Genomic DNA, 27,875 nt, shown 5'->3' with positions numbered 1-27,875 from the left:
CAAGACTTTAAACTCCTCGTGATTTCGCGAGGATCTCAAACTTCTATCCACCTCGTTCGAAAACGAATATTTACCTTCGCCGGAGTGGCGTGTGCGCGCGCGCGCGCATCCGCACTTGGAACGCTGCAGATGACGGTGAGTCTGGCGGCGTCGCGAGAAAGGGTCGCGATCCGCTAGCTGAGAAACTAATTTCGTTGACTGTTCCCGAAGTACAATAAAGGGCAATAACGCAGTTTAATTAAAATTAATAACGATACCGTTGGATGCATTCGAGATTGAAGAATGGCCGGTGGAAAAGGTCGGGCCGCGATATTGTCTGGCAGGATTATTAAAGTAAAAACGAAGAAGAGAAAGGAGAAACGAACGGCGGAGGAGGTCACATCGGTGGAACGAAGTAGCCTCCCAAGTCGAGAAAACGATGGAAGCTAGAAGCATGGAGAAGTGCACTTGACCTCCTTAGAGTCGCGGCCGCATACGCCTGTACGTTCCTTGCTGGCAAGAACGTATTCGCTAACCCTTATCCGACCTCGGTGGCCGTTCACCCGCGTCCAAATCCTCCCGCGATCAGATACGTCTTCTTCGAGTGTACGTTAGATCCGAACGTTCCCTGCACAACAATGGTAAACAATAAAGATTTTTTTGCTGTACTGTCGATTGGTCAACGACCGTTTGTGTGGCCGCTTCAAAGCGTTAACGATCGCTTCGAATGCTCGACGACGTACCTGCCCCGCGCAACGTCGAAGAAATTCTTATTGTTTGGATAAAAATTCGCGTTACCTCGAGCGAACCAGAGGAATCGGGCTTTGTGGATTATAGCGTCCGGCTCGTTTGCACGATAAAAACGTTGGCCGACCGTCGACGGTCGTTAAACCGATGCTTCCGAGCTTCCACGTAATCCGAACTCGTCGCGCTCATGGAAACTAATTAACGTTATTCGAGAAAAAAGAAGAAACACCAGTCCAACAATCTTTTGCTTCTGTTGGAAAAGACTAGAGAACACGGACGAATAACAACGGCCTCAAAGCTTTGCGCCGAGATGGGTTCGCCACGATTGAAACAGCCTTAGCGAAAATACGAAAAGTCCGATCGCGAATAGGTTAATTTGTTTAAAGTATGCATTCAGGGCAACCGGCAAAGCAGTCCTTGGATCGTAGCGGCCTTACAGCCAGCGACATACCTTTACATTCACTCTGAAAATGGCAGTTGGGTTCGATTTAACGCTGCCGCAATACCGCGTAACCTATGCGTCGCATTTGCCAAGGTAATTCCAATGTCACCACGGCTGTTCCACGCGGTATCGCTGTATCGCTATTTATTGCGAAACGATTCCCCAAGATCGGAATCGTTGCACGCGTTCGCTGAAAATACTACTCATTGTACCGTCTATCCATTACGCGTACAGTGCATAGCCTAGTACGAGTAAATGAAATCAGTCGCGGCATTTCATCGTTCATCGAATTTGTTCGAGAAACGTGTCGAGACGTTCGTTACTGCGATTTTCAAGCTTCCCATACGGCAAATCGCGAAATAATCACGCCGTTGCAAATGTATCGGAGTGGCAGCGATAGAAAAAGTCGCATCGTGCGTAAACTATATTTCATCCTTTCTCTTTACAAATGAAAATAAACGTTTAGATCGTTACACGCGATCGTTTTCATTCACGCGAATCAACTTGTATCTATCGAAGTGTGTAGCATCCGTTTCAACGTGTAGCGCCTTTATCGATGCGTTGCCGGTCGCGTCGCAAAATTATTTCACCGAGCGATGTACCGATGCGGCCGGTCCTGTTTTAGGAATACACGCGATTTAACAGGGGGTTTAATCGAATCGTAACGCGAGAATCGAGGGTGGCTTAAGTGTTAACTGTTTGATGGAGATTTCGTCCAATTTGCTATGGATTTAGATGCGTGCATTCAATTATCTACACGCGCGTTACAGCGAGCGCCACTTAATCCCCGAGCGATCCATTAACTGTAAACTATGGAATTATTAAAGCGAATCACCTAGCGATACGCCATCCCTGCTGAAACTTACGATAACACTTTCCCTTCCGAAGTACCGTCGCTATAGTCGAAATTCCAGCCAGACACGTTCTTTGTAATCGTCAAGAGAGTAACGCGACTACGTAATTCGTAAAAGGGCAGTTGCTTTTCGACGTTCATCGACACAGCGAAAACTACGAATAGTTGAACGAGAAAGAGAGAGAGAGAGAACTTGTATCTATTTTCCAAGAAATTAAAGGACCGGCACGAACGGCGAAAAGTTGAACAGATGATGATATAAACAAATTATAAATAAAACATCGGACATCTGAAAGACGCGTGTGGGTGGCCGAATGTGTCGTACACGATCTGCGATGTCGCGCCTCGTCGCCTACCATCGTTCCCATCGTTCTCATGGTCGTCGTCTTGTTCGTTGTCGTTGTGCCAGCGTTGCAGCGGTGTAACGACTGCTTTGAATTTCATGAGGGTGCGAATGAATTCATGGTGGAATGGCGCGCGTGGGTTTGCCCCCGGAGACTCGACGACTTCGAACGCCCTCGTTCTTCCCTCGGTCTCGTCAGTTGGAAAATCTACAGGAATCCAAGCGTAATTGAGAAAATAATAACTATGTGTATTATCCGGTAAGATCGTCGATCGATGAAACGAAACCAGCAGAAACTGTCCATGAGTTCCCTAGGGAATCCAAGGAGGAGCTTAGAGGGTAGAAAATATCGCTGGATGTTTGAACAAGATGGAACGGCGAAGCCGGACCAGCCGCGTGACATCACGCGCGCTAGTAATCTGTCGAATCCCGAAGGTTGGTCGATGCAGCGCTGGGAGCGCGACGAACGAGCCGCATAATGCGCTTTGTCGCGTAGCCGTGCTGCGACGCGTGCACCAAGTTTGTTTACCGGGGCTTTTTGGTGGATCGAGGGTGCACACGCGGCGCGCCGTGAACGCGCGATCGCAACACCGCCTCGCAATGGCGCACGACGAAGCCTCCGTCTAAAGACCGAGGTTCGTTACTCCCTCACGAACAGCAACCGCTGTTACAAAAGGGAAAGGAAAAGAAGAATCGCGGGACGAGGACGGATCGTGGAAACCCGGTTAAAGAAAAGCATAGCAGCAGCAGCAGCAGCAGCAGCAGCGTTCAACACGGACGCGCCCGTTCCTTTCCTTTCTTCCTCCTTGCCCCTTCCACGCCGCGGTCGACTCTTGTTTCCTCAGACGGATCCAGACCTCGTCGGCAGTTGTCTCCATTCGCGACGTCATCTCGAGTAATTGCGGTTGCATAGAATAGCAGCGTAACGCGCAAATGCGCTTTGCAATTCGAACAAGAGTTTCGGCTGTGAGACTTAAACACCGTTTGTCGTCTCGCCTCGTCCCGTCTCGTCTTACTGCGAGAGAGCTCCCAAGGCATTCGTCGGTTATCCACGAGAAAGATTTGTTTCGTGTGTAACGTAATTATACGAAGGTATCGGTGTTTCGGATGACTGATTCGCGTCGCATCGCGTCGGATGCTGTCTTAAAGCGTTTAAACCTCGTCTAGAGGTAGAGAGAAGGTTGGCGCGATCGTTTCACGCACACGCCGTTTCCCATTCGTGACACGATTCGGGTAATAACTTGGACGGAACGAAACTCAATTTCATTTCTCGTGAAAAAAACGTGGCACAGTAAAGAATCAAGAACTGAAAGTACACTGGGGAGCGGAATTAAGGGCGGAAAGTAATACGAGCGGATTATTAAAAACCGCGATAGGAAGAGCACAAAAGCCTCTGAAAAAATAGGGTTGAATGCAGCTGGCTCGTTTTAGTATTCCCAGGCGAAGCGGTGGAAACGCGATAGGTAATTAACCTCGTTGCCGGTAGCCGGGACGTGCGAAGGTTCTTCTTGATTTTCTTACACTGCCGTTCGCGAGTAAATGCGTACAAATACAACGTTACTATCTTGAAATTGTTTGGGCCAGCCAACTGCAGAGAGCAACCATTACCGACGATAGCTGGCCTCGAGGGAACAGGTTCTTACCAACCGCGTCAATAATGCAAACGCGTGTAAGCCGTGGGATATAAGCAAGCCCGTAAATATTGCGCCGCGACGCTGATGGTCGGGGAAACAACGCGAGCAAAATGTACGTGAGTAGCCTGAAGAAACTACAGGGCTGAGAGGACGAATCTGGTCAAACGCGCGTCATTTACCGATCTCGATCGTTTTCGCGGTGTGAGTCCTTACGGCGTGTTTATGCCAGCCGCAGAAATCGATACGCGTCCAAAGGTATCCACGAAGATCGCCGTTGCGACGAAGAAATAGGATAAAGGGATCTCGGTTTTTTCCCGATTTCGTTGCTTCCCCCGTGGTATCCTTCCCGCGAGGATCGAGTTTCAACGCGTCCGGCGTGATCCTATCCGGCGCATAATTTTATTATCGTCGTTTTACGCTGTCACGCCGCATCCAAGCGTTGAAAAATCCTCGCGGCACGCCGCCCGTAATGGCGGTTATTAAGAATAATGATTGCTGGGCGGAAGTCTACAGACTGCTACGCGAATACATATTCATGAGAGTAAGTGAATCGGCCAATATCTTACCGTCCACTGTTCCTTTCTCTCTTCTTTTTAAAACGTACACATAGACGGCCGTTTTATAAGCGAGCGACGCTGTCGACGCCGTTTATACACCGCGTCGGATCGTTTTCAGCTTTCTCGTGATAAAAGCGAAACAAATCGCGGCTCTGTGGGTCGCGCGGAAGCGAAACTTTTCCGCCGTTCCGATTCTCTTTTGACGCCGCCGTGTCCGTATCGTATAAACTCACAGTCTTTCGCCTTTTGCCTTTTATTCGTTCTCGGTGGCACGCCGCGGTCCGTGACCTTTTACGTTTCCGTCTAATAGAACGGGACCATTCGATAATCCGCCAGGCATTGCGTCACGTCGTTTCAAAAGGTAAAGGTGAATCGCGATTAAATGAATCCGACAGAAAGTGGAAGAGAACGAACCGCTAGACGAGATCGACGATCAAGATGCCGCGAAGCAAACCCCTGTGACGCGTATCTTCGTAGCTTTCTTTCCAGACATTTCGATTCTCCTTCATAGTCGAGAGGAGGTTCCTCTTTTTCTTCGTCTTCATTCAGCGGTCTGGAGTTTTTTACGCCGCTGGATTTACGCCTGCAGCTTTATTTATTCACGCTTTAATTACCGTCCCGAGTCTCCCGTAGCCGAGTGTCCGGGCACGTGGATGCACCCCGAAACGAGAAACTTCAGGGTGGCAGCGAGATTAATGGGCTTGGTTAGCGTTCTTCACCCCCACGCGAGAGACGCGTGAGAAATTTGCGTAGTATACACGCGTATACACATATTTAGGAAGGAAAAAAGAAATGGAAGGGTATCGCGGCGGCGTAGAAGAGAAAAATGATAAAAGTAACAGGGACGAGTAATGTCGTTATTCATCGGGAGCCCGGTGTTTCCTACGTTGTCTCGGAATGACGCTGGCCAGGGCTTTTCAGGGCTCTCTTTGTTCTAGAAACAAACGGTCGACCCGTGAAATACTTGACTCCATTTCATCCCTCTTTACGACCTCGATTTCAACCTTCGTGTAAGTCGGTTTGAGAAATTCCTTCCAAAATTTTATCGTATGACGAAATTGCTGCCCCGGCACCACCTTCGTTCCCGCTCTTTTGCTATGATTTTGTTCGCGGTCGATATTCCGTCAGTCGTCCGCTTCTCTACCTTCTTCTCGATTTTGGTCTACGGAGCGATGATCGGCTCGTTTTCGCCAAGGAATACAGCATTCGAACGTTTCCATGGCATTCTCAACCGGATACTCTCGAGAGCGAGGAGTTTTGACTGTCTTGGCGGAGTCTCGAGACGGTTTTCTCTCGCAGCTGGCGAAGCAACGACGCGCGTGAAAAAAGACTCTTTAAAGGGAGAAGCTGGAGAAAGGCGAGTTTTCGCATTCGTTGCCGAGGTTCTCGACGACGAGGATGATGCAAGTAGCCCAAGAAGATACTATCGAGCAGAGTCGAGGACCGGTCGAAGAGGGCAAGGGGCGGTCGGCATTCATCCGAGTAGATAACATCGCTTGTTAAATCCACCCTTGCCACCGGTGTAGTCAGCACGCTTACCTGGTGCCCGTCGCTGCTACCAACATCCTACTGACGCGAGATAGCAAGTTCAGTCACTAGCTCATCCGCCCCTTTTACCCTCGATTGTCTACAGTTGCTTCTGCGACAATAGCGCGTCATCCGTACGACCACCGCCACTAAGCAACTGCTATTACCGATTTCACCGATCGAACCATCTGTCACCGAACACGAACATTCGTCGTATTGTTCTCCCAGTACAGTCGGATCGAAGCTCGTTCGTCGAGCGACCGACCGACCGTATCTCTTTTGCTTCGCTCGCCCTTCGATGAATTTCGGAGAACGCGGAGATTGAGAACGTCGCGATTCTACAGATTAGCGCATCCACCATAGCATCGAGATGATCAAAACGACGAAAATTTGTTTTTCGTTACAAAAAGGATTCGATAACGTTGCCGCTGTCGATACGCAGACACGTGTCCTACGTCGACCGTCATTAATTTGAAACATTGACGGAATGCTCGGCTGTCCGACGAGATTCCAGCGGAGAAAACGGTTATCCCTCGTATTTTAATCTGCACAGTGATTCCGTTCTTTTCGTCACGAGGGAAACCATCAATGCCAAAACGAAGCGTCGCGTCGCAGCCAGTCAGCCAGTTTCGAAACGAGAGTATCGATCGTTGTCAGTTCCAGGTACAGGGAAAAGGCTCGGCAATCGAGTCAGCTGTTACGCGTAACGCGGTTAACTGTCGCGTCTGGACGTCAATATTGATTCACTTTTTTCATTAGAACAAAAGCTATCGATGACGGTCTATCTCGACCACGTTCGAGTGGACGCCGAGTGTCGGACGCTGTCGTTCTCAAAGACCCACTTACTTCTCGCGTTACGATTCGACATTCGATTGCTAACGTTCGACGATGATTAATCGCGTGCTTGTCACTGCCGAGCTTTTGCCAGCGCGTTCGTCCAAAGAATCGCAATTTTCTTTCGCGCGAATACTTGTCGTGGATAATACTCGTATTTCGAAAAATCGATGTGAATTTATGGTTATTCGCGAGGTTTAGCCGCGCTACTCACGGCATAAAGTGCATAAGAGTAACGTAAAACCGGTTAATGGTACAAAGTCAGCTCTAGGTGGATAATAAAAAAGCGCGTAAAAACGACGCATACGAATTCATGCACCAATAATCCTCCTCATCTTCGAATTAGAAAACACGAAACACAAGCGGCTGAGCTTGCGTTTAATTCACTCGGTTACAGTCCTCTTAACAAGAAACGATTGTCCTTATTGTTTGCGAAATACATCCAGAATGATGGTCCGCTTAAAGGTACCTATCGTTTGTGCAGAGTATTCGCCACGAATGGCCACTTAAGAAGAGAAACATCGCATCCTTTATTCCAGCGCAATCATTGAAGATAGATCGCTCACAATGCCAACACATTTCCCCTGCTTCTTGCGAGATACAAACGACGTCCGAAATAAAGCGACGCACCGACGCGTTTGACATTTTGGCTCAAACTACGAGAGCAACGAAAAATATTATCTAGGGCAATCTGGGGTAATGTTCGAGCGGCGAAAGGAGAAATAGAGGCATAGAACGCGACACCTTAATGGCACCGATTTGTTCAACGACGAGGACCGTTTGCCCCAATTTGCGATCGGGATTCGGTAGAGCCCTTTATAGTTTCCGTATTACGAGGGGTTCGAAGGTTGGTAAAATAAATAAAGCGTCCTGTCACTCTATCCTTGTCTCAGAGTCCTTGACCGACGAGTGGCAAAGGGTCCACAGGCATGAAATCGGTAAAATTTCTTTCTTTTCGAAAGACTCGGCTCGAACCGTTTCGAAATCCTCGAATATCCTCGTTACGATAACTTACACGCAATACCGAAACTGATCCCGTATCGTTGGAGCACCGTTCAAATATAAAATCGCACAGATACCAGAGACGACGTCTCCTATTCACGAGATTTTATGTGGCAGAGAGGCGAAAAATTCCGAGCAAATTAGCTAACGCGTTCGGTTATTAACTGCATTGAAATCGGCTTATCAAAGAGTTGTCGCGGAGAAACGTGACAGAGGAAATTGGTGAAAAGCTCTTTACGCAAGGCGAACCTCAAAGGCCTCTCGTGTTTTTGAAAAACCTTCTTTGTTAAAATACTCCTTGGTGTACCATTCACCGAAGGTTCGCCAAAGACCCGCTAGACTATTCATTTATTTATGCTTCCTCGCTAGGATCTCCTGACTCGTGGATGAATTTTTTTTCAGGACGGAAACGCTGTCCCGCAAAAAGAGTCGACTACAAAAGAATTGAATGCTGAAAACGGGTCGATCGACTTTTTTTCCATACGAGAACGATCAACGAGAATCACGAATATCTTTTGACCGCTCACCCCTATTTTTGCTATATTTTTCACCATCGCCGTGTCCTAACGGAGGGAGGGGAAAAAAAGGCGAAAAGGAAAATGAAAAAGAGAACGAAAGGAAAATCGAGAGGCAGAAAAATAAGCGGCACGTCGAAGAGAATGATTTCGACCGTACCGCGACACAGTTTCAATGCGAAATTAATAGACACAGGCCGGCGCCGTGTGTGTCACGTATTTGCTCAAGCTGAACAGCGCATTTTTTGCAGAACAAAATTGCAGCTTAATGCAATTGCAATCTGTGACGCGCAGGTACGAACACGCGAATTGGGAACTTCTTGTCCCCTCGGGTATGTCCATATTGTCCATAGATCGACCAAAAAGCGAACAGCGCTGGAGAGAGAGAGAGAGAGAGAGATCGAAGAGGGAGAATGTAAAGGTTCCAGGAGCGATAGAGGATGGCAGAAGGGAGAATAGAGAAAAGGAAGATGACGCACATGTGCATCTACGCGAAACCGGAAACGGGTACGACGGAAACAAGGCGAAAAAGGATGGTAACGGGAAACTAATGGCAGGCGCAACGGTTGGTCACCGCAACGGAACCGCGCGATACATAAATTCCCTGCTTGACGAGCGTCGTTGTTTTTGCGTTTTACGAAGCGCAACAATATTTGTACATTTGTCCTGCGCGATCGGTGTCACCAGTCGCGTTCCGCGACCAACAATCCACGCCATGAAAACACGAATATCACGATGATTATTGGAGGATTCCACAATTTCACCGACACTCATTCTCCCTGCGACTCGTTTCGATTTCCATCTCGATGTCGAAGGACGCTGTTAAGGATCGAACTCCGCAACCTCGATGTTAACTTCGAAATTATTAACGACACGCTGAACATTTTGATACGATACCGCAAGCGTGCAACAAAGTATCGTAAAATTGCGGCCACCACGAGGAATGTTCGATAACTGATCTAGAATACATACTCAGGCGCTAATTACCAAACGTAAACGGCTGCTCTAAAATTATGTAACGAGCTCCAATATTTGTTGGCTATTGTTATTGGGTTGCGAGTTATTTTTCGCGCAAACTTTCGTAATAACGATGATCACCGCTAACGAGTCGCTGGGTTAGCCAGCGTTAATCAATTTCCTAGCGCAGTCGAGGTATCGGCGTTTCAACGGCGTTCGACGACTACACGCCGTATTCTGTCGCAAGACCTATCGGCCTACGAAACTGTTGTTGAACATAATTGGACCAACGAAACGACGACGATGCTGGCCAAAGAAGGGATCGGTGAAAAAACCGGCATCATTTCCAAGCCACTAACTACGAACGATAAGCGCTGCTGCGAACGACCCACTTTTCTCGCCGTTCCATATATAACGAAAGGCGTACGCCCCTCGGTAACTTTACTTTCCTTCCGCTCGGCGTAACCTCCATCCCCTAAACCCCTCCCGCCCCTTTTCTTGCCCCAAACGAGCCATTCTCTTCGTCATTAACGTGCCAATTTTTTTTCATTCTTTTTCCTTCCTTCGTTTGTGCTTTCCCTTCTCATGATGGTGCTTCCGTTATACGTCGACCCGACCGAATTATGTATGCGGCTAACAATACGTCTTTTTATAAACAATCGCGACGGCTGCCGCACGATTTTTATTCTTCTTTTTATTATCCTTCTCTCTTTTTTTTTTTTTGTTCGAGCTTATCGTATTATCGAGTTAAAAAAAAAACGCATTAACGATTGGTCGAGATATGACAGGCACGACCGCGATAACGCGACGTTCGACGAATCGCCGCGTTAAGCTCGTGACGGCCAGTGACGCGTTACATATACGATTTTTGATTTATGACGGTAGGAAAAAGCGATTCTTTCTTTCGCGGATGATGCAGCGGGGGTTCGCGGCACATATCAACTGGCGTATTTTCTGGGCGTAATCAACGCGTGCAGAAAATTAGCCGCGTTATTGCATGCATTTTTAAGCGAGGAATAACATAGTCGTTGGCAGCCGTGACGGTGGCAATGGCAGTAGCGGTAGAAAGGACGGTAACTCGTGACAGTAGCGACAACCGAGCGAACGATCCGCTTTCGAGTGCAAACCCGTCCTATGCAACCATTATCGTTATTATTATCAATTGAAACGCGTTTCGAGATCAGTATCGGCATAATTACGGCCGGTAATGACTTGGTGGTTAATTGGCTACTGGGCAAATCGATTTTCGATAATCCGTCAAAGAGGTGCCGTCGATCGGCTTTATCGTCGCTTGGATAGCTGGTCGAGAATGTGCGCAATTAGAGCAACCTCTGTGCGCTTTATTTTTGTATTCGCGCGTCATCCCTCTGCACCTCCTCCGGCCAAGCATCGCAAAAGCTCGTGCATCCACGAATTCCGTTCTTCGCAAAAATCGAAATCGCGGGTGACGCGATATCTTGCTAAACTAAAGCACGTTGTTGGTCAAAAGATTCCTAAAAAAAAAAAAAAAACGGGACGCGTGTCCGGTACGAGCGGACCATAAACGCACAGACTTGCTAAAGAGGAACGAAATAGAGTAAAGGTAAGACCGATAAACAGAATTTCTCGTTCATCGATCGAACAGCATTTGCCATTCGCAATGAGCATAATTCCCACGTGTACGCGATCGCTTTTTCTCTCTTCTGTTCTACTCTACTGTGGCTTTCGCGCCCATTCTTTCCGTACTCCGAGCGTTGCGCTTCTTTCCTTCTTCCATTTTAATCCGCGGCAGAGACTAACTGAAGAGAATGCAATATCGCCCGCTCAGCAAAGAATAGCCGGTGTCGCGATACGTGCGCTCATTCGCGAGACTGCGTCGCACCAAAGCGCGTATCGTTCATTTTCTTGGCATTTCATTTATCGTGCCAGCTGCCGAGCAATGGAACGTGTTCGAGAGCAGCTCGGTCTGCTCCTCGTTTCATCGCTTAAATCGCGCACCGGTGTCTCGACTAGCAGCGGCGCTATTCGCTTCGCTCATTCTACTTTACCATTCAACAACTCGGCTTTTACCTCGCGATTAATTATACCAGATTGTTTACACCCGCTATCCTTGTTCTCGATGAATGGACTTGTTTACCTCGATGATTATCATAAATGTTAATTATCGAAACTCGAAAGAGAGCGAGTTGCTGGCACTGGAACAAAGCTCGTGGCAATGCCGCGTTGCTCCGATCGAATCTATCATAGTCGCGTGTCTTTCGTGTACAGACTCGAACTAGAGCGCGAGTTACTGCTCGCAACCAGCAAAGAACGTTAGATCGTCTAAATCGTTTCTAAACCATCTTATCGCCGCGATCGCTACGATTGCCGCGATCCAAAGGTAAACGCCCGAATCAGGCGAGACACGCGTTCGCGTGACCGGGTTTCTCCGCTTTCCTGGTTTCGTTTCGATGTCGTTACCTCTGCGTGTACATTGCCGCGAATAATATTTTTTCCTAAAAAAAAAAAAAAAAAAAAAAAAAGAAAGAAACGTCGCGCTTCGGTCCAACTTCTGAAAGAAACGAAGGCTCGGCCGTAAGCGAGATCGCGTGTTTCACTTTGAAAAGCTTTTCCAAAGATCCATCTTTGAAAACAAGAGCTCGTTCCTTTTAAATGGCACGGGACTTATCGTTGCGAGGCATTTCCCAAAGGAAGGTACCTAAGACGAATTTTCTATAGTTGCCAAAAGGTTACCGATACGAATCGCATCTTTAACGAGCACGATACGCTTAATCGCACTTAATGATTCCTGAAACAAGTAATTAGTTGCGACAATACTTTCCGACTGCTAAAGTAGCAGGAGGAAAACTTGATGTAAATTTCTCGTTAAAAGAAGCTTTCCAAGTATAAGTACTTTGCGAAGCTACTTTTCGAGCTTCGCACCTTGCATCGTCCCTGCCTCCATGAAATTTGATTTCGCTTTTGCAGCTCGCTAACTTCGTTAAACGGATCTTCCCCCTTTTCTTCGCTGGCACAAAATCGAACCCCCTCTCATATTCGCGGTCCGACGTTCGGATGATACGCGTCACGCCGATGCGAATGATGGCTAAATAAAGGATTCGTGTAAGTACTTGCTAAGAAGCTTTAATGTAAATGCACATCCACGAAAGGACGTGGTCGAAAAGGCGATTTGCGAGTCGCGTCAATCGTCGACCTGGCACTCGCTCTGTATCGGTAGACTTCTATTAAGCCTTCGTCGTACGCTTTCCTCGAGGCTCGTTTCCGAGCATCTCCTCGAGACGCATTGTTGCTCGACGCGATCTCTCAGATACCGTGTCATTAATTAACTTTGAACGATTCCATGCTATCTTCCGCCATTCTTTCCTCCATCTCGATCCTTATTTAACGGGGGGTTTCGTAACTCGAGTCGGCTCGATGCAACCCGGTCGTATCGTTCACGACGACAAACACCGTTCTCTGAGAAAATCGTGGAAAAGTAAAATAGCGCGAACGACTCGCCTCTCCTCGGCTATCTACGTCTGGAATACTCCTTGCGAATTGGACGATCGGAATTCACAGAACGAAAATTCGTCTTTGACCGAACGTGTTGCGAAAATCGAGTAGCGAGCGGCCAGTGAAAATTTTATTCGACTCCGGAGCAGCCCTGAATTCTGACAGAAATCGATCCTCCTTGCGCTCGAACGCGATCGCGATACGACTCGGTAGAAAGTAACGCTGGGTTAAAACGAAAGCAACGAACTTGCGACGTGGGCACGAAATCGTGCGGGGAAACTCTCAGTGCGCGATAACGACATAATCTCGTAAGTGTAGACCGCTGATACCAAAACAGAGAACCGAGAGATCCAGGCAAATCCTAGTACTCGCTAATGGAGGCTAGGATTAATTATACGAGGCATATTAATCAGCTATCGCCTTACTTTGAATTGAAACTAATGCGAAGCATCCCTTTGGGGGAACGAAGGAGAGACTAATCATGATGGAGTGACTCGTAGCTCTCTGTGACGTGCCTGCGTCTAGTATTTTCCACGGACTAACGTTCGTGAAATTCTACGGCTGGTTTTCACCATGACGTTTCGCGACAACTCGTACAAACTCAACGTTCATCTACCGGTGAGTTGGATCGCGTAGTCGGTGATTTTCGTCGGTATCAACGACCGAATCGAAACAAACGGTGCGGCGCCGCGTAAGAAAATTGATACGTAAACGCACGTGGCTAATTTTACTAAAAAAAAAAAAAAAAAAAAAGAAGAGAAAGACACTAAACCGAGCGAACGATATCGCGAAAATTCTTTGGACCTTTGTAATCTGTGTATCACGGTGGCATGTTGATCGACTTGATTCGTGTCACGTGTTTGCTTTCCCGATACTTGCTCTACCGTTGCAAGTTATTCGCGTGTACGAAACCGCAAATAAGGAGAGGGTGAACGCACGGAAACACTAGGGCACAGCCAATTACCCCTTCTGTTAACCTGCTCGTTTTTGTATGAACTCTCGCTAAGCAAACTTTCCTACTTAACACCATCGCGTAAATCGAACGGATAACAAAAGGTGCACATATTTTGCAAAAATATAACGGCCAAACTCGTCGATACCGGACGTGTACTTTGAAATTAGCTACGATATATCATACTGTTCGTCGTTCCCACCAAAGCACCGGAGTTTCGGACAAATCGTTTATAGCCTGAAAGTGTGTTCGCGTTAGAGTTATCCGAAACGTCCTCCGATACTCTTGACACAAAAGAAACTTTGGTCGTGTGAAACCAATCGCCATCTATCGAAGCAAACTCCGCGTGCAATTTGTCAAAAATTTTGCAAGAAATACAGGTGTTGGCGCGATCCACGCGCGATTAATAACGCGCGATTCGACTGTAAGAGGAAAAATAATGAGAAATCGAGAGATAAACAGACGGAACGGCAAACTCGAGTGATGTATCATGGTCGAGCGTAATATACTACTTCTGACTGCCAGAATCGTTCCGCGGAAACGGATAACTATAACGTTCCGACGAATCAATTAGCGGAATCGTTTACAACTGCCCGAACGATTACCGCGTATTTTTAACCTAACATCGAATAGCATGTCTCTATTGGCGGATATTTCCGCCAAAGGAAGGAATTGATCGCGCGAATTTGCGAACACGCAATCACGGAGGCGAGCGAGCGAATGCAAAAGGGGGTGCGCATAATGCGCACAAAACGGTCGGAACGCACAAAACGGAGATTAATATCGCCGTAATTTGTTGATCAAATATTTATTTCGTGTTTAATTAATCGTTAGCTTTTAATGGCCCTGCCATATTTCCTGGCTTGTTTGGCCGTCTGGCGGTGGGCCGCGGCTATTCTATTATAAATTATAGTAGAATACTATTAGGCGCCTCTGGCGTTTGCCGGTTTTATCAGGACCTGGCGTGAATTATCGATGCGAAACTTACGCGTCTCACGACTCGTCCCATAAAAAAGTCGTTTTCTAACAGAATAATGCGCCGAACGAAATAGACGTCGAAAAATATTGCAAATTTCATGATACCGTCTACATTGGCGATGGTCATCGAACGTCGCTGTGGCAAACCGACGAGAAGAAACTATCTTTGAAGCTCGTTGCCGCGCGAAAGGAGGTCGATACAGTATCGTGGCTGGACTGTACGCGATTTCTCCCTCGCGCCATTCCCCACGGTGTACGTCGGTGGTTGCCGATCCGCAGTCACGCTAGCACTACTAATTGCATGTCCGACCAAAGTATATCACTACTACTGCCACCCTTTATTTCTGACCAACGCTGCACCGAATCCGCTCGTTCCCTCTCTCTTTCTCCTTTCTTGCCAACGGCTCATCACTCTCGCCTTCTCCACAACCAGCCTTACCTACCTGCCTACGTGCTCTATTTCTCTGCCGTGACTATTTCTCTCCCGTTTGCTGTCGCTACTAACCCACAGCGTGTGTGCTTTCCAGTGCTAAAAGTTACGCGATGGTTCCTATTCCAGCGTTTTGATCGGTTTCGTCGTAGCTTTTCGCCACGTCCTATTTTAAGCTTCGATATTTACCAGCAGTGTCGTTGCTCCGCAACCTATGGCGCTTAAAATTATAGCTAACAAGCTGACGCAACGTTTCGCTGCGTCTTCCATCGTCTTTCCGCGATATCTCGTCCAGCGTCATTCGAGTTCCATCTTTCGCGTTTCACGGCAGAGATACACATTTATAATCTTTTTCGATTAATCCGACAGCCTGCGATTCGTTAAGGGAGCCCACTCTACGTTCGCAACCATCTTTACTTCGCTGGATCGTTCGCGATTGGAAACTCGCGACGTAATTGCAAAATACATAACAAGCTTCCTGAAAGCGCACGTTGCTGACTCGCACGGTTTATGCGATTCTCCGGCTGTTCTGGCTTCCCTTGGTCGTTTACCTCTTTCCAGCCCTTTTTCTCCCCTTTTTGTCGCTTCATTCAGCCGGCGTACATCGTGATTATTCCGCCGTCGAAGCGCGAACAATCGATTAACGTATTCATCTTCAGTGGTCGTTATTATGCCATATTTCTATCGAGATATAAAGAAGGACGCGTCACGTCGTTGCGCGTCCTTTCCCCCTACGTGTACTTTGTAAATCCGCTTACAAATATCGAAGTCCAACAAATTGCCGGCTAAATACCATCTTCTTTTCGCTTTATTAATTAACGACCGCACTCCGGACATTCGTGGAGAAATAAACAGAAATATTAAATATTTCACAAGGCAATTTTCACGCCCGTTGGAAAAGTATCGGAAAATGGAAAGGTATTACGGCCAAGCAACAATTTTTCCCTTATTTTATTAACGGGACAATAGGAGCTATGCATTTTCTCTGGTTGCATCGTTACTATCGCGGCGCATTTACAACAATTTTTTAACAACTTTCCGCTAGCGGCGGAATTAGTCTGTTACGGTGTACCATAGCCAATTTTTCTCGGTTTACGCTCTAACGTTATCTCCGCTTCGTCATTAATTTATACCCTTTTCTCGTTCGCTCGCGATGCTCGCTCCATTCTTCAACGGCCACTCCCGTCAACGAAACGTTTCGTCGGAGATATTGCGATACATATACGCCTCGCGGAGTTCCAATTGCTCTCTCGTTCCACCCATTCGCAGTGGCGGCAGCTCACGCTATCTCGCTTCGAGTAAGAGCGGAACCATGTCGAATTCCATAGAAGCTACGATTCATCCCCGTGAAATACATCCGATACATGAAGCGCGTTCGCATACACCGCTGCAGGCAATCAGACAGCAGGAGGACAAAAACGGAAAAACAGGGAAAAAGATACAGCGAGCGCCAGTCTACATATTCTTTCCACCTGTATATCTAGCATCGTATTTTCTTTATGTACGGCCATCATTTTCTCTCTCATCGAGCCATTATTACGGTTAATTCTGCGACTACGGTTAACGAGGTGAGAAACGCTATGACCGATCGAGAAAACACCGGATACTTCATCCATACGTTTCCTCGTGATTCCTCGTCGTTACTCGATTTCCTCGGCTACTCGGCCGTTTTATTTGTTACACTAACCCGCGCTTTACTAATTAACCGCTCAATTAACCCTGTACTCGACGGGCGCAACACTTCATTTATCTGCTAATCTCGTTCGAATTTACGATACGCGTGATACGCTGAGACGACGATGCGCGCGATTTCGATCGTATAACTTTTTCGACAGACCGGCGATACTTCGGAACATCCAGGCAACATTTTGCACGTCGTGGCTCGCCACTCGCCCAAGGGGAGGAACTTGCGAATACACGAAACGCGTGCCTTAAGCGGTACGCGAAACCAGCCGAAATACAGAGGCCGAAACCGTGGCGGTTACTTCTGCCCCGTAGAACAGCATTACGACGAGACCAGAATATTTATGTAAAGTCTCGTTCCCCTGTACGGACTGCGGACGTATAATCGGATAACCTGTCAAGCGGCAGTTTACACGAAATATTTACGAGCTCGCGAACACGCGTACACCGTCATCGAGCGAAAAATCCATTGCGAGTAACGAGCCACGCTCAAATTTCAAATAACTCTGTCATCGATCTGCCGGTTTCCGATTCGCCAAGGGTAAATCGTCCAAACATTTGTCAGGATTCGCGCGTACACGCCGACGTACTCTCACCCAGCCGTTCTTCCTAATTTATCTAGCTGACGTTTTACTATCGATTCATCCCTCGGCTCTCGCGAACCACGCGCTTTCCATTACGATATCCAATCCCGACATTCCTCGAAAAATAACGACAACCACTTAAATTATATTCATCAAGCTTCGAAACTGAATCAACTCGTTGCGAACTGCGAATGAAACAATCTCTCTTCAAACGACCCTGTTTCGCGGCGAAATTTTCTCCAGAAACTTCTATTTCCTTTTGGATCGCGCGAAACGCCCCGAGCTTCCTCCTCCGATGTTCGTACCTGTTGTTCGCGGGATTCGAGTTCGCTCTCGTTACGATTTGATATTTCGAAGCAACTAGGTACTGTCGCAACGGTGACGCGAACGCGTCCGCCATCGTAAAACGATAGATGTTATCGCCAAGGCGATAAAAGATCCCACGTCGTGGTCGTGAATCGCGTCATGTATTACGCGATCTAAACGATGATTAAAGCAACACAGATAGCACGCGATTAAATAAAACACGCGGCGAGCTTGGCGTGTCGATCGCGCCGCGACAGCTGTTTTTACGGGTCATGACGCGTCGATGGCCGATCGCGTGCCTCAATTAGACCGCATTACCATCCTGCGTAAGATTACGATCTTCACGGCGCGGTGATTTCGATCGTTCCGTTGGTTATTCTTGGGGACAAGGAAAAGCGAAGGGGGAAGGAAAGAGAAGAGGGGCAGGAGGTGGAATTCAAAGTTAGCGAGAAACTACAAACGTGTTTGCGTCGCACTGTATCTAGCTGGTTCGGTTATCGGAAAGGCGAACCGAGCCGATTACGATGAGTTGCGGACGAAACTATTGGCAAGTGGAGATGATTAATTGCTGTATCAAGACATCGTTCTTCAAGGAAGATTTCCTGGCGACGATGCAGAGCCGAAGTGTAATTTGCGCTACGACGATTGGTCCGCGTTACAAGTCTGTGGAAACTGCAGAGACCCCGACCACCATCGGGGACGTCGATCTCAACTACGCCCTTTGATCGTTCAACCGAACTAAACATCGAATAGCTTCGCGCAACTCTACCTACCCACGGAACCAACCTACCGCACTTTCACTAGTGAAAACAATTCATTAGCGAATCTCCTAGTCTTTCGTTTCCTTCTTTGTGACGTTTCTCCTTTTCCCTTGTCCAACGCGTCAACGATCGGAGAATCACTGGCCCACCAACACGAGGAAACGATATGTCGGAAATATCCACCGTCAGAGAAACGATACGACCATCGAACGATATGAATCGACAAACCAGATTAATTCCGACGTATCGACAAAATTGATAAAAACGTGTCACTGTACTCGATCGATCGGCCGAGCCATCGAACGTCTAAAAATGTCCCGTGCCATCTTATACGGCGTTCTTAAAATCGTCCACGAAGCGATAAAAGCAGAAACGCCAAACGAACGATCTTCCAACGACGATTTTCGCGCTATTCGTCTAACGAGGCGCCTTACAAAATTGACAGCGGTCGGTGTTGCTAGTCGCGGGTTTGATTTACACTGATTTCGGATGACGCGATGGCAGGGGCGATGTTTGGAACGGGCAATTTCAGGGGCTCGTGTATGATACGCAGGCAGGATGGGGTAAGTGAACAAGCAGACGAGAGAACGAGCAGGTCGAAGGGGCCCGAGGGTATGGAGGAAGAGGGATAGAATGGATTTATTACCAGGTTACCGAGCCGTGAATGCAGCCGGACGAACGGAGAAAACCGCAGGAAACTCTGTCATTGACCGTCGGTAATTTCTCTTTCTCTCTCTCCATCTGAACCCTTTTCAGGATAATTCTCTCTCTTTCTCTGCCCTCCCCTGGTACTTCTCTCTTTCTCGCAACATGTCCTGCTCTCCGTGCCACGGCCGATTTCTCTTTCCCTCCGGCTGGAAATGTTCGCTCCTCGCTTTCCATGGAATCGTGTTGGTTCCGAAACATTATCAACTCGTAGACAAAGCCGTATGATGGCTCAGCTTTCAGCCGAAGCAAATTTCATTCGGTCGAATCCTCTCGTTTCACAGCGGCCGCGGTAGACTGGTTTATCCGGTTGATATCTACATCGACCATGAAATATTCCGTATGAAGCGAGACATCTTTGAAACACGCACCCGCACCCAATCCCCAAATTCATCCCCTCTATCCATCGCCACCATTTATCCAGGCGGTATAACACAAAAGAAAATCGTAATACCGCGACCGAAGAAATCGTTCGATTTCATTCCGTGTTCGCGATATCCAAAACCATTGCTATCGCGTTGCCAAAAACACGCTATCGTATTTCCAAAACCTGTCTATCGTGATTAAATATCCCTGTGGATTAAATATCCCCGATTCGTCTTTGTTAATAGATAACGAGATAATAATATTAGATATATAATAGATAATAATGTCAGAATTAAAGGGCGTATATAGAGATTATTCGAAGAGCGAGATAAGGACGAAACGATGGCGGGAGTTTAAATTTGATATTCGTCTGATTAGCGTGGAACGAGGGAGGGAAATGACGCGAGACACGGTAATACGGCTAAAGACAGAGGGCCGAGCACCCGGAGAAACTGGAAACAGTACTGGCGTTGAGATGGACTGGTGCTACCCTGTAATAAGTGTACCGGGTCAGAATTAAAGCGAGCTTAAACAGAATTTTACTCAACGCTCCCTCGTACTACCTTTTACCACCCTATTATCCTATAATTGAACTTTATCGCCTCAATTTCGAGTAGTTGTCCCTATCTAATTTTTTGCACTTTTGCTTGGTAGAGAGTGTGTCGACACCGGTTTATTCAACTTTCAGCCGAGAGAAAAAAATACCGGAAGAAAGGGCGACGAATGAGAGAGAGAGAGAGAGAGAGTGCGTGAAGGAAGGGCGAGGGTGAACTAAACACGATTACGTTACCCTCCACGCTGTTGCTTGTCGCCATCGGTTTCGACGACGAATCCAAGTCCGTTTCGCTTGTTTAACGGGACCAGATGGAAAATCGTGGCGTCTAACTCGCGGGCGACACGTAAAGAGGCCGTGACCTAAAAGTGGTGCGAAAATCGAGAACAATGCGCGGTTTCATCGTGTCAGTCGGCAGCGCGCACGCGCTCCTCGTTCTATCTCGAACCTACTTGACCTTTTAAACCGATCGTCGAGAACTTTATAAACCAGCGATGCCATTTATTCAGCCAGCGCAAGAAAGACCTAACCCCTCGATATTCTCGCACGGAGGTTTGCCTTCTTAAGAATAACCACAGTCTATCGATCACGCCAACCCCTAGTCGACCTCCGATCTCCTTTCTACTCGAATCGCCTCTAAAAAAATAATCCTTTTCGATGGGCGCGACGCGACGCGGCCGTCCAATTACAATTTGGAAGTGGCAATTCGATGGGCAACTCTGCCGATTCCGATCGCTGCGTTGCGCCTCGTCGGCTGAAACAGGTACCGAGCACCGCTGTTACCTGACGATACACCCAGCTCCGACGCGGTGCAACGATGAATATACAACGAATGCAACATTAGCAAGTGAAATATCGGGAATGGAGAGAGGAAAGGAGGCGGAGATTGTCCGAGGGTAAAACACGTACATTCAAATTCCAAACAAGTCGATACATAACGGAAGATTCTATCGGTGGTAACCTGTTGGCTCGATCGTACGGTAGTCTTTAACGACGCTAACGAAGCTCCGTCGACGGCTCTAGAATGCATTATTTCCCTGGGCAATGTACCCGCGAGGATGGACAGGTATCAGGTACAAGTATCCGCCATGATAAAATTTCATTTTTACTGGTTTTCCGAACAGAGAATCGTCGTCGCACCATCGTGAATATCGGCGATGAAAATTCGACGAATTCCAAGAATGTTTTGAAATGGTAGGGGGTCCCAGGCGACACCTCGGAAAACGGCGCGTCTGCTGGTGACTTTGACGAAGCTACGGCAGCTGGTACAAAGAGCCGACACGGAAGACTTGTTTGTTCTTTTCGTTGATAGTCTGGATCACGCTAGCGCGTATCCAAAAGAAACGAGCCACGTTTTTATCAACATAGAATCAATCGACGCTACGGTGTGATTGACTTTGTTGAATCGAAGGCGGTAACGGAAGTGGACGTCTTCCTCTTATGACAAACGATATCGATGTGAAAATTTTTCACGCCAGTTTGCGGGCGAAGGAAATACGAGACAAAGACGAATACGCGCTGGCTTGATGCGAACACGTTTTTATTGATAATGCCCACGCTCGTTGTTCGCGCGGAGGTTTATCGTTGTTCGCGAGACTGTACGTAGATCGGGTTCGCGTGTCTTCGATTCACGGTCCGAAAATGGAGGGCGAATTGCGAGCAGAGTCTATCTTCGAGAGCTTCTATTCCGGGACGATGGAATCGTCCGATTCTTTCCTTCGGCGAAACTATCGTACCGCGAGCTGAGTCGGCGAAATATATTTCACGGCGACTCGGTAAGACGCGCCGGCGACATCGTTGTTTTCTATTTTTTTTTTTCTGTTTTACCCCTCGCACCTTCTCCCATTATCGTTTTCTTTTTTCCGTGCCACCGATTTCCCGTTTCCCCTCCTTCCACCAACGTGTACCTTCCAACAATTTTATCGTGGCGCGCTCCGTGTTATTGCTGTGTTAACAGGGTGCTTAAAGAAAATTAACCTTTATCGCTCGGACTTTTAATCCGTTGGTGCTCCCGTTGGCCAGGCTTTAACCGGCTTAAGCGGCAATCGACGGAAGGATTGTTCAGGATAATGATCGAACCGGAAAGTGTTTAGATCGCAGATCGAAGCTGGCGATATATGGCAACCTATTATTAGCTTGTTCCTTTATTATATATCCGCGATGATCCAATTACCCAGGACTTTCCTATACCTTGAACCGACTGCCTTAATCGGTAAGACATTTTAGGATACATCCCGTTTAATCCAGTTACTATAATGGCTGCCGCCATCCTGCATGGATTACAATTTGACCATCGATAAGTCGATTAACAGATCCGGCATATCCTCCACAATATTGTTCGAGCCGCCGAACATCTCGCCGAGCAGCAGTAGAACGAGTCATCGCTCGAGTCGACAAACGCGATTCCAGTTGAAACTTGTGCGGCTGATCTTTTGTAGGCAAAAAGGGAGCGTAGCTCGGCCATGCGGGGCTACTGATAATATATCACGTAGAATGCGTCGGTATCGTGTCGGTACCGAGAACGCAAGTTCGGTGCTATCTGTCAGCGGCAGACGGCACAAGCCCCCAGGACATAAGAATCTAAAAGGATAGTATTCGACTGGAAGGAAGAAGGGACCAGGGCCGAGTCGGTCCGGGCCAAGACGAGGCGATGGCAAAGGAAAGAGGAAGAAGAAGAGCAAGAGAAAAGAGAGAGAGAGAGAGGACGCAAAGGAGCAAAATTGTCGCCTAAACATGACGCGCGCATCCCAAGTGAAACTGCAACTTTCTGAGCGACGAAGCTGGCGCTCGAGGTTGCTTCACTAGGCCGTTTCATGGAAAGCCCCATGCACACCCTCGGTCCCTCGAACTCGTTCGATAATATTGGATATGGCATCCCCGCACTCGGCCGCCCACATAACCACCGACTCTCTCCTAGCCCCGAGTCGACCAATATGCGGTAGAAGTTATGTGGTGTCGCCTTATCCCTTCCATCTTCCATTTCGCTCTCTTTCAGCACGCCTCTACCAAGAAGATGCTGACTTTTCGAGTTTCTTAACTTTTCGTTACTTACTTTTATCCTTCCTTCCTTCCTTCCTTCCTTCCTTCCTTCCTTCCGTCCTTCCTTCCTTCCACCTTCTTTCTCTTCTTACTTGGTTCATTCTTTGCTTCTATCCTTTCTTCCAGTCGGTATGCTTTTGCCTATAAAGTCGGTCTCGTCGAGAACTTAATATCTCTAGGCGTGCCTCTCCGACGTCGAATGGAATTTTATCAGTGAATCTGCGCTCGTTCGATTGCTTCATCGATCACTCTGCCGTAAATTGCCAATAACTCTTCTGTACGCTTGGTGTATGCAGTTATGTTTCGCGGCCGTGCTCCGACTACTTTTACAACTAATTTACCGACAGGACGGGGACAAGGAGGACAAGGTGATCTATACGTCTGGTCTCGTCTCGTCTCGTCTCGTCACGCTTTCTTATCTTATATCGTCGACTCACCGACGATAAAGATACACGCCATCGCTGTATCTCTTTTGCCCTGATTAGCCCCGACGAGAAATTTCTCCCTGGATAATGAGAATTTCTCGTTCTCAATGCCAAGTTAATAATAATTGTATTAATGTTATAGTCGATCTAGATTTGCAATGCCTCGAGCTAACAGTGAATCGTTTTAATCGAGGCGCGCCAGAAAATTTAGTTCTCTTTCCTTGCACGCTTGAATATCCGACCGATGCAATTACGCAAATGAGCATATTTAACGCACGTGCGCTTCAGTGTTTAACCACGCGGCGCGTTAATTTCGGCCAAATGAAAATGGCCAAGTTTTCATAAAGTTTCTCCGGTTTGAAGGAAAAATGATCGAAAGAGCGAATCGCGGTGGCGGTGCGTCGATGAATGTCAGCCGTCCACCGTGTCGGCAACGAAAAAGGTGGAGAAAACTACAGACAAAGAGAAAGAGCGAGAGAGAGAGAGAGAGAGAGAGAGAGGAGGGAAGGGAAAGGGAAGCAGATCGTGGCGAGAAGAAATCGCTTTATTGCTCGTGACATATTTCAGGATTTTTTCGAGCTTTCGCAGCCAGCCACGGCAGAGAGCAAGCTCGCGTTGTGTCCTCGGAAAATATATTTTATCCGACAGTAACGCCCACTTCTAGTGCACTTGTTGGAATAAAGTACTTGGTCGCGAACAACTCGATCGCCACTACCGCCACTACACGATTTTCTATTACGCGTATAGCGCCATGGTGCACGTTCGAAACACGCGTCGACGACCTTTCGAACGGGATTCGTCCGATTTTCCCGATCGGTCGATTTACGCGATCACGATGGCACTGGTTTCGGATCGACGCACGAAATGGCGTGAAACGCGATCGTATCGAAGACGACAGCAATCCATGTAGTCGGATGGGATTTAGAAGAACGCGGGTTTGCATAGGCGGCGCCATTGTCGGGGTAATTATCCTCGCTGTCTTTTTTTTCCGCTTTACAGCTAGCCCCCATAAAGGGAGCTGACTACGTGCTTTTACCACCTCAGGGGGCGTGTCGCAGTGGACGTTGCTCGTTCGGGCAATAAAAAAGCGCACCACCGTGTGATCGAGGCACACGCGATCCTACATCAGCCTAGCCAGGGGAAAAAGGACAGCTTTAACCGGCAGCGAACCGCTCCAGGTTTTGTCCGCATACATGGTAACCGCGTGTAACGCCTGTAACCGATAGCTGCCGTTTATGACCGATGACCTATGCGTTTTCCTCACCCTTTCCAATCTCTCTATCCACCATTTCCATTCCCTGTTACGCGATTAGTCGCGCATCAAAACCCGATTCAGCTATGCTCTATTATTTCAAACGGTGTCCGAACAATCATCGAAAAGCTGCGATTATCAACCTCGAGGACAACGATTTCTTTCGTCGAATCGCGGATCGTGACGAGCTTGTTTCGTGTGCCGGTTACGTAACGCAATTATTAATAAGCATACTCGGTTGATATTATTACGAGAAATCGTTCGTGGCTCCAATGTATATCATTTTCTACCGAATTTACTTCGGGATCACATGTAAAATTGCAATAAATTATGCAAAGTTATTAATAGCTCGTAGCCATGCGAACTCTTTGATGCGTCACCGGTGTAAGAAGCTGTTGCGCGCCTGCTCCATGTTACCGATATCGTCGGTACACTTTTTTTTGTTACGTTACGTAACTACGTAATATTACTCTTAAGATGCTCCGCGATACGGAAAATATCGTCGATTTCTTCGCCGGATCGTAACGCGCAAGCGGAAGCTACAATCGAAGGGAAATGTGTGGAAGATCGGTTCGCAGGAAATTGGAACATCGAGCTAGTTCGCGTTCCCGGCATTAACGAAGCGTAAAAACCAATTATTGAATACCAGTCCCAAATTCCCGTAAATGCTCCGTTAATATACATATACATGACTGAACAGATAAACGCGAAACGTCGACCGTCGATGTTTGATCATCGAATCAGCGTAACAAGTTGAAATTCGACGGTAATGCTAGTTTATCAATGAACCACGTCATTGTGGATCTCTCTCTCTCTCTCTCTCTCTTTTCCCTTCCCTTTCCCTCGTCTCTGGTTTTCTCTACGAAATCAAATAGATTCGTGAGAATCCGTAAAATTGTACGTATAATTTCAACGATAGCCATACGCGATCGTATATATATTATAGATAGTTAAATTCTAGCAAGACAGAGCAGCAGACAACGTCGTCGATCGATGCAGTGATATCCAACATTTCGTTCGAACAAATTCCTTGAATATCTGATGTAAGTAGGATACTAGCTAAGTAGCGAGAAGGTAGAGGATAAAAATCCTACGTCAGGTAGATATTAGGTAATTCCTACTTGAACGCTGGTAAAAGCAAGAGTAGAAGCGATAGTAGATAGGTAGGTACTAACGTTCTACTTTCTTCTCTTCTTTCCTTTCCTTCTTTCCATCCTATTCTCCAACCTTCCTTCAACGTGTATTTTCAATCGCGAACCCCGCAAAGTTAAACAGGCCGCGATCTTCTCGTTAAAGCGATACGATGTTAATAGATACGTCGAGAATTAATCGACGCCGAAAAACGCGAACTACAATTGAAGTATTAAAAAAAAAAAAAAAAATGAAGGCAATTACATTATTCGTTAACATCTGCATGGAATGTATAACTTGCCATCCCTGCTCTTCCTCTAGTGACCTTTTACGCTCCGACACTTTTGCAACCCTGTACCCGACACTTCCGTCGATAATCTCTGGATCTTTCTCTACACATACACTACGTCGTTTAAACCGTTTCCTATTTTTACGAATCCTCGCCACTGCGTTTACCTGCAGGTGCGCGACTTCGATGTAATCGATATCGACGTTTCGGAAAGGAGTAAGAAAACGGATGAGACAGAGAGAGAGAGAGAGAGATGAAAGGAGAGAGGATATGATATCTCTAATTAACGTCCCGTCGACGTTAAACTCGCAGGATTCATTGCGGATACACTCTTGCCGAGCACGACACACGAAACTCTATTGCATCATATCGCTGGATCTCTGCGATATTCTTCCTCTTCCGGCCTCCATTTTCCCTCGATTTTCTACCCTTCTGCTGCTTCGTGCCATAATCCCTGCTTCGTGCACCTAAATAGCAGGGCTGAAGGGCGAAGAAGGATCTCTTGTTGATTGGAATCCCACAAGAAGATATGAGAAGCTGATTAGTTCCTCTGCTGAATAGGAGACTAAACAATGGCGCAGCGTTAGAATGAATGAGAACAACGACAGTTCGTACAACGGGTATGGTAACCGCGGCTAAAACCCACGAGCGGCTGTTCTATCGCGTCGATTCCTGTCTCGGTAAATATAACATTGTGTTCCGCTCGGAAACATGGTATGGCCAATCATCGAAAAACGAACCAGTCTCTTCCCATTGCCAACACACGTCCATTGTTCCGCCGTATAAACGTCGCCGATACAGACTAATTATTCGGCAGATGTTACCATTGATGATTCGTCAACGATGTACGACGACTGTCGTCGGCCGTCTCTCCGGGATATAACGATGGAAAAACGAGAGAAACACATGGGAAAGCGATGATTCTAAAGCGTTCAAGGTGTGCGTTATTTTCGATCGATTTTAACGTGCCAGTATGTTCAAGAATATCCAATCACGACGTCCGGGCTCGAGAGTGGCAGGGAAAGTTTAGCGTTGCCCGTTACTTTACAATGCCGGATATCCATAGCACGGAAACACGGTTGATCCAAATTTGCTTGAAAGCACGTCCGAAGCGGACAAAAGCTATTATCTGGCTTCCGATAGAAACATCATCGTCATAATACAGGAATCACCGCAAAGAGAGCGGATTGCATTTGAGTCGGAGCGGCGGAGCGCTACTCGACACGAGACCGATCGGTATCTAGCGTTTAGATTCCAGCGTCCATATTGGCCCCCAATACCGATCGTGTTATTGCGAGCATCGATGGATTGACATGTCAACACATTCTGTCGTTAATGCAAGTTTCCAAGGGTGCTGGGTACAGCGGCCGCGATAAGGGCGGTTTACATCGAGAGGTTGGTTAAGGAAGAGTTACGAGTACGTGATCCTGAGTATCGAGCGAATTCGATCGATGCGAGGTCGTGCTTGAAAATTAGGAACACGTCCGCGTTTAGCTGCTTGGTAGGCGTAAGCTTCGTCCGAGCGAGCCACGAAAACGGATGCGCTTTAGCAACCGACAT

The 27,875-nt window shown here is 47.4% G+C and overlaps 1 protein-coding gene across 1 annotated transcript in view; it reads right to left on the bottom strand.

The window, feature by feature from the left end:
• LOC117205103 (nephrin-like) overlaps positions 1-27,875 on the bottom strand; it is a 252,859-nt gene that overhangs the window by 202,299 nt on the left and 22,685 nt on the right. The gene's annotated exons all lie outside the window — the stretch shown is intronic.

This window comes from Bombus bifarius, unplaced genomic scaffold (assembly GCF_011952205.1).
Source record: "Bombus bifarius isolate JDL3187 unplaced genomic scaffold, Bbif_JDL3187 scf7180000007986, whole genome shotgun sequence".
Lineage (NCBI taxonomy): Eukaryota > Metazoa > Arthropoda > Insecta > Hymenoptera > Apidae > Bombus > Bombus bifarius.
This window is presented reverse-complemented; position numbering and strand designations above follow the sequence as displayed.